Source organism: Triticum dicoccoides, chromosome 7A (genome assembly GCF_002162155.2).
Source record: "Triticum dicoccoides isolate Atlit2015 ecotype Zavitan chromosome 7A, WEW_v2.0, whole genome shotgun sequence".
In the NCBI taxonomy this organism is placed as follows: Eukaryota; Viridiplantae; Streptophyta; class Magnoliopsida; order Poales; family Poaceae; genus Triticum; species Triticum dicoccoides.
The window spans coordinates 280,912,421-280,920,088 of record NC_041392.1 but is presented as its reverse complement, the minus strand read 5'-3'; the positions used below and the strand labels follow the sequence as shown (position 1 = coordinate 280,920,088).

The 7,668-nt window shown below is 46.9% G+C and overlaps 1 pseudogene; it reads left to right on the top strand.

The window, feature by feature from the left end:
• Positions 1–737: 737 nt before the first annotated feature.
• LOC119333455 lies at positions 738–1,188 on the top strand (annotated as a pseudogene).
• The last annotated feature ends 6,480 nt before the right edge of the window (positions 1,189–7,668 follow it).

Sequence of the window (7,668 nt, the reverse complement as noted above, 5' to 3'; positions counted from 1 at the left end):
TAATATATTCCAAAACTGAATTTCATGGAGTTTCAGGACTTTTGGAGTTGTGCAGAATAGGCCCCTAATACCTGCTCCTTTTCCAGCCCAGAATTCCAGCTGCCGGCATTCTCCCTCTTCATGTAAACCTTGTAAAATAAGAGAGAAAAGGCATAAGTATTGTGACATAATGTGTAATAACAGCCCATAATGCAATAAATATCGATATAAAAGCATGATGCAAAATGGACGTATCAACTCCCCCAAGCTTAGACCTTGCTTGTCCTCAAGCAAAAGCCGATATCGAAATATATGTCCACATGTTTAGAGATAGTGGTGTCGATAAAATAAAATACGGACATGAGGGCATCATGATCATTCTTAGAATAGCAATATATATATACATATATATACATACATCTGGGCTATTATGTTACGTGTAACAGAATATTATTCTGTTACCCTTTTTGAACTAACAGTTTCAGGCGGTTGTACTGATAATTTTAATCTCGTCGAACTGATCATATGACTCCTCATCTCATCGAACTGACGTCCACCTCCTCATCTACCCGTACATGGAGAACAACAGCCTGGACCACTGGCTCCACGAGCGCGTGGACGCCAGCAACCCCCTACCCTGGATGGCGCAACTACGGATCGTGCAGGGCGCGTCGAGCGGGCTGGCGCACCGGCACGGCGGCGACGCGCGGATGATACATCGAGACGTGAAGTCGAGCAACATCCTGCTGGACACGGCGATGGAGGCGCGGCTCGGGGACTTCGGGCTGGCGCGCGGGAGCGACAACATGCACGTGACGACGGACATGGTGGGCACGCTGGGTACATCCCGCCGGAGTAGGGGCACTCACCGGCGGCGACGTACTGGGCGACATGTACAGCATGGGGGTGGTGCTGGTGGAGTTGGTGACGGGGCGGCGTCCCGTGGATATGGCGGTGCGGCTCGGCGCGCGGGACGTGATGCCGTGGGTGGTGCGGCTGCAGCGGGAGGGGCGGGGCCACAAGGCCGTGGACGCCGCTGTGTCGGGGCAGCACTCGGAGGAGGCGGCAAGGGTGCTGGAGCTGGCGTGCGCTTGCGTCAGTGACGACCCCAAGGCAAGGCCCACGGCGCAGCAGCTCATCGAGCGGCTTGACACCATCGCCACAGTCGCAGCGGCCCCGGAGATTCGCTCCGCCATGGTAGATAACTAAAGCTTGTGTTGATGACTGAATCGATACTACAGTAGCTAGTTGTGACAGTAATATCTCATACATTTTGACAAGAGTTGATTCGCGCATAAAGATTGAATGGATGATGATTAACTCAGCAGGATTGCTAAGTTTTTCACCATGCGGATTTAAAAAGTGCATGGCCGTTTAACTATTTTTAGAGTAATCTTTTTTCAATACCGTTTTTTATCCATCGAACTATTTTACCTAAAGAGTTTGAACTTTTCTATAGTCAGACCTTGGACTGATTGATGACTTTTTTGTTTTTTTCCTTTACATTTTTTATCGTACAATTTGTCAAATGTCATCATCTCCAAGCTTGAGTGGCTTATACCCGTTGAACTGATTGAATTTGTGATATTGAACTTTTTTTGTTTTTTACCTTTACATTTTTTGTCATACAATTTGTCGGTGTCATCGTCTTCGAGATTGAATGGCTTATATCCGTTGAACTGACTGAATTGTTATGTTGAACTTTTTCTCAATTTTATTATGATTAAGGTGTAGTTTTGTATACAGTAAGAATGCGTCATTTTTTGGGACTCTCGAAATGAACGACGAACTTCTCCAACCAGGTTTTTTGAACTGTGTCGGATGAGCACTTAAACTTATAGAAGCGGAACTTTTGGGGTTTTAATGATAATTTTGTTTTCTCGTCCGAACTAATGGTGACATCCTCACCCGAGCTTGCACAGTTTTATGTAGGCGAATTGACTGAATTTTGTTTGTAATAAATATTTTATGTTTTTTCTCTTCAAATTTTCTTTGAATTTACTAGAACGAACTAACTATGTTTTATTTTTTTAACTTATATGCTATACATGACCTTTCCATATACGAACTCACAATTTTTTAATTGTGTTTGATGAGCACTTGAACTTATAGAAGTGACCTTTTTTTAGATTTTATTTTTCTTATTTTTTCGCTTCCATTTTTCTTTTGTCTTCATTTTAGAACATGTGGCCGCGCACGAGATCACTACAGCATTAGCATGTCCATGCTGTTGAACTGGTGATTTTTTTGTCATTGCACTGTTGCAATATAAGGACAAGAACAAGTATCAATATAAATTGATACTTTTTTGTAGGTCTTTGGGAATTATAATTTCTGTTTTGTAAATATATAAAAGTTTTAAATACGTGTACTGCACATGCCATAATAATTAACACAAGCACCATGTGGGCTAGGAAGAATAGGGCACTTGAATCAGAATTGACACTGAAGAAACTCGCTGCAAATCATTACTTATTCAGGTGATATATCTAAACTTACAGAATTTTAAAGCTTGAAAACTTGAACTAACGATATTTCTTGACACACACCAACTTTTCTGTGTCTTTTTCATGGACTGGCGTTAGAATATACATCAAACTAATATTAAGTTTAATACAAACATTCTCTATTCATGAACTAACATTTTTCTTCTTGTGGACTAAAGAAAAGAGAACAAAAATACACACAGAACTCACACTAGAATACACACTGAAGAAAAAATAATTTCTTCTCCATGAACTGATGATAGAATACACAAATATCAAGTATTCTGTCGTCAGGTTTTATTTATGGTAGGCAGTACAAGAATGAGCAGGAAAAAAAATGATTCACGCGCGAGTACAGCAGCAGTACAAGTTCAGTATCATCTCTCGCACACACACACCTCCTCACCTGCTTCATGTGCGCTTCTCCCTTATTGCTGTGTGCACCTGTGTTGTGTGCACATGTGTTGAGTGTGCACCTTATTTATGTGTACACCTCCTCACACACTTTTCATGAACGTCGACGAGGCGTGCAGTTGTACTGCCAAGATGAAGATCCTCGACCCCTTTGCTCCCCCCGCGTTCGCTGAGCGCAAGCCTTGGCGTGGTAGCCGCGGGTGGTCCGCGGGAGGGAGGCGGCGGCTGGTGGCGCGGGGTGGGGCATGGAGGACGGTGTGGCACAAGGAGTGGGTTGCGTACCATGCCCGGGGAGGCTGGTGGTCGGGGCGGCGGCGCAGTGGGGGAGACTGCTAGTCAGCACAAATTATGTACATCAACAACATTTGCACCACAAGAAAATGAAGCAGTAAATATACCATATTTTTGTACATACAAGCATACGGATAATTATAGAATCAACATAGCATACCCGAATATGTAGTTGCACTGACGCTCCGGGAATTTTAGAACTGAAGAAGCACAGACTGTCTGCATAAACAAATAAGATATAAATGTTTACTGTCCAAGAGCGGTCATGCCACGTATTCAGAATTTCCTCGCACCATTTGTCATCTATGTTTTTAAGGCGACGCTTTGCTTTAAGGTGCTGGGGGGCGCCTCGACGCCTAGGCGACGCCTAGGCACCTAAAGCGGACGCTTAGGCGCCTAGGTGTCACCTTAGAGACACCTTAAAAACCAACTAGGAGTACATGATTCTATATATAGAAGGACCGGTAAGGGTCTCAGAAACCAACTAGGAGTACATGATTTCAATCAACTCGATGCTCATCAGTACTAGAATTATTGGAAGGAAGTTTAGATTTATAGCAGCACACGCACCAAACTTAGAGATTTTTCTTGAACTTATTTAGGTGACTGAAGACAAGCAATGAAACAAATATAATAACAAAACATTCATTCTCATACAGCTAGAGATATGTAAACAAACTATTTTGCTACATTGCAATGTTGATTCGATGGGGCACTAGCTACAGTTATACATAAACTCCTTACCTTTTTCTCAGTGAAATTGTCGAAAGGCTCATTTATTTTCCGTTCGAACTTACCACGTTTCTCAATTTGAACTTTTAGAATTTTGGTCGATGAACTTCAAACATATAACTATTCATTTTTTATCCATTTGAACCCCTATATAAACTCAATTATTTTTAGATATACGAACAAACATCCCCCTATTTTCTCAACTTTGAACTCCTGTATATTTTTTCTTTTAGCTTACGGTCTCTCAGGTCTGAATTAATGTACAACATCATCATCTGCTAAATTTGCTAGTCCAACATCATAGTCTGGTGTGCCATCAAAATCTCACTCCTATCTTGAGGAAGTAGAACTCTGCAATTTTTCGTCGTGGACTGAGGATCTCATAAGTACAAAGGAACTGAAATTCTGTAACTTTTTTGTCAATTCAAATGTAGAGGGGCATTACCATCAGAGGATCTGCAGCAGCCAGTCACAACACTTTGACTCGACCTCCATCAGCAGTTGCTCCCTTGCACCCAGATGACTGTCCTTAACCTGGCATACAACATTACTAGAACATGCAGGTTCTCCACACTAGCACTGAGATTTTTCTTTTCCTACTTTTTAACTAAATCAAACTTCCGGACTTGCTCTATGACAATGATTGAACTTGCACATTTCAGCCATGGCATCAAGCAGCAACTAGAAGTAAACAATTTTTACAGCACTAAAAAAGTTCACAACATCACATCAATAAGCACAATGGGTGGATGTCACAGTGATGCCGAAGAAGGCACATCTATCCAATAGCAGGGTTAACAGTCATCCACCTCAGAACTCTTGAATAAAATGAACAATAGAGCATAGTTGTGGGCTGAAGAAATTTGTGGGCTGAATAAAATGAACAACAGTCATCCCCGTCTCCTTGTCTGAGTTTCAGTTTAGAACATAGTTTTTGAACTTACTAATTAGTATAACATGTTTTGACGCCGGCGCACAATGTGTACGGAGGAGCTCTATTCTTTCTGTGTGAATGTTTAACAGGAAAATCAACCTTGAATTGCAGGAGTAGAGAGAAGTCTATGGCCGTGGGGATGCCCCTTCAGCACTAACATCCAGCAGGGGAGCCTTGCATGGTAGTAACACACATTGATCTTTTTTCTGTAATTATTCATGAACTGATGATAAAATCCGCAGTGAACTGTGACACCTAGTGTATGTTTTCTTTTTAGTACAGGGCATGATTGGAACTAGTACTAAGTAAGCAGTGTAGGGATTAGCAGAGCAGTGTATGTTAATCTCAATGCTCTTTGAACTTGTCATGTTGCTTACCTCTGCATGTTTCAATAAATCCAGAAAACGTATGTGGCAAAGGAGAGTTGTTGAACGGCCACGAGTGTTGACGGTGAACGGCCAGTGGTGCCAGTAGTGAACGCCCTATGCGCCACGCTGACGGCCGGAGATGAAGGCCTGCCAGAGGCCAGGGGACTGCCAGCTCAGGGACAGGAGGCCCGGCTGTTAGAAGGACGATGCGCGACAGTTTGAGTTAGCGCCGGAGGAGAACCTGGTGGAGCATCTCGAAGGCGGTGTTGCGCCTCCACCATGATGGTGTGCAGCAACGACGAAGTGGGGACAAGCGGTAGCGCTACTGGTGGTAGATGGGGCGCTCGATGGCGCGCTAAGGGAGGGGGGCGGGGCGGTGGTGCGCTGGGAGAGTGGGCCGGCAGCAGCGCGCAGGGTTAGAGGGGGCCGTCAGTGGCGCATGGGGGAGGGGCCAGTGGCGGCACGCTAGGGGGAGGGCCGGGCGACGGCGCGCTAGGGAGAAGGCCGGCCGGCGGCACGCTTGGAGAGGAGGTCGGATGGTGGCGCGCTTGAGGCGAGGCCGGCCGAAGGCGCGCTGGGAGGAGGCTGGTGCTGGGGAGGAAGGCGGCCAAAGCGGGGGAAGGAGGTCGTCGGAGTTGCGGGGGACGGCGCCCGACTGTAACGCCCCGAGACCGATGCTCGAGAAGACTTCCATATGTTCCGGGTTTCGTCATGTGTTTCTTTTGTGCCTGCCCTTTTATTTGTGCATTGCATCATGTCATCATGCAACCCGTTTTAAAAACTCAACCAAATAAACCGTATGGATCTTCGATCCATTTAAACCGAGGGAATTCACGTGGTGATTCTCTTTACAACATATATTCCAATATTAGGGAGCTATGATAAAAATTATTCCATTTATTTGGAATTAACCATAACACACTTGCAAATATTCCCCATGTCTTTTCTACTTCAAGTTTGACTTCAAAACCTTGCCCACATTTCTCTTCCCTTTTGTTGAGGTTCCTCCAAAAATTTCAACATTTTTGGACACTTCAAAACCCAAGTCCCAGTTCAAACCATTTGAATTAAATTCAAATGAGTTTGAATTTAAATCTTGCAATCTTGCCACTCCAATTTGCTTGGAATGAGCACTTTTTCGTGAGTCCGGGAAAATTAAACCCTTTCCCAAATTCCTTCCCTAATCCTTACTTTTCTCTCTTTTCCTTACTTCCTTTTTTTCTCTTCTCTCCTCTGTTTTGAGTAGAGAGGTTATGGGGGAGAAGAGAGCCCAGCCAGGCAGGCCCATCTCCGCGTAGACGCTTCCCTCTCCACTGGGCCTCCCTAGGCCTATTCCCGCGCCGGCCCACCTACCCTCCTAACCCTAGCCCCGACCGGATCCCTCTGCTCGATCCCATCTTCCCTCGTCTCCCTCCTCTCGCCGCCAAGAGCCCCTGCTCCCGATTCCTCATCTCCCCGTTCCTTCCCTGCACCGCATGCACGTACACATCAAGCATCAGGAGAGCCCCCGCCGCCCTGTACCTTCGTGCCCCGCCGGATCCTTGTCCTCCGTGACCCGGACGACCGGCCAGAGCCGCCATCTCCCTGCGCCTCGCCCCGACTCCGTTCGGCTTCCTCGTCGGGGGCCGCCGCCGCGGCCCTGCTGAACTTCTGTGACCCGGAGCGCGGCGCCTCCGCCCTGCTGCTCCGTTCATGAGCTCCACCGGACCTTCCTGCAGCCTCACGCACCGAGTTCCCGAGCCCCCTCGTCCAGGAGCTCCACGAGGAGAGGAGCAACAACGCCGGAGCGTCGGCTTCGCCCGCTGCTTCTCTGGATGCCGCGCCTTAGCGAGCTCCTCCGTCCCCTCCTCGTGCCGATCCCCATGGCCATGGCACCTCCGGCCTCCATGGTTTGCCGCGCCCCTGCAAGTCCCCCTTTGTTTCGACGAGACCAGCAAGTCCAAAGAACGCCAAGTTCGACGACGCTCTCCTCCCGAACGACTACCGTTGACGCGTACCTCTCCATCGCCGTGGGTTTCGTCAAGTTCAACGGTGAACCCTGAAGTCGTCGGATTCGTCAAGTCCAAAGGTGCAAGTACCACTCCGAACCATGTACGTCGACCATCGCCGAAGACCCGTGTAACGCGAACTTCAAGTTCGACTACCGTCGCGTGAACACGCTACTTCCACTATGAACGTGAACGACTACCGTCGCGGAACAACTACTTCCTCTACTTCCCTCGACGAACTCGAACTGTCCCGTTTGCACGCTTTGAAGGTATAACCGCCGAGAACAAACGTCTGAGAATGAATGCTTGTGTTGTACGGGGTGCACCCTTTGTCTGCATCGTGTCCGATTTGTCACTCGTTTTCCATGCCACTAACCCATGGGAACCCGGTAGTCGGGATCACCCCACCATCTTTTGCATGCTCCCGTTACTTTTCCTTTTGCATCGGTATTTCCATGAGCTACCGGAACCGTTAT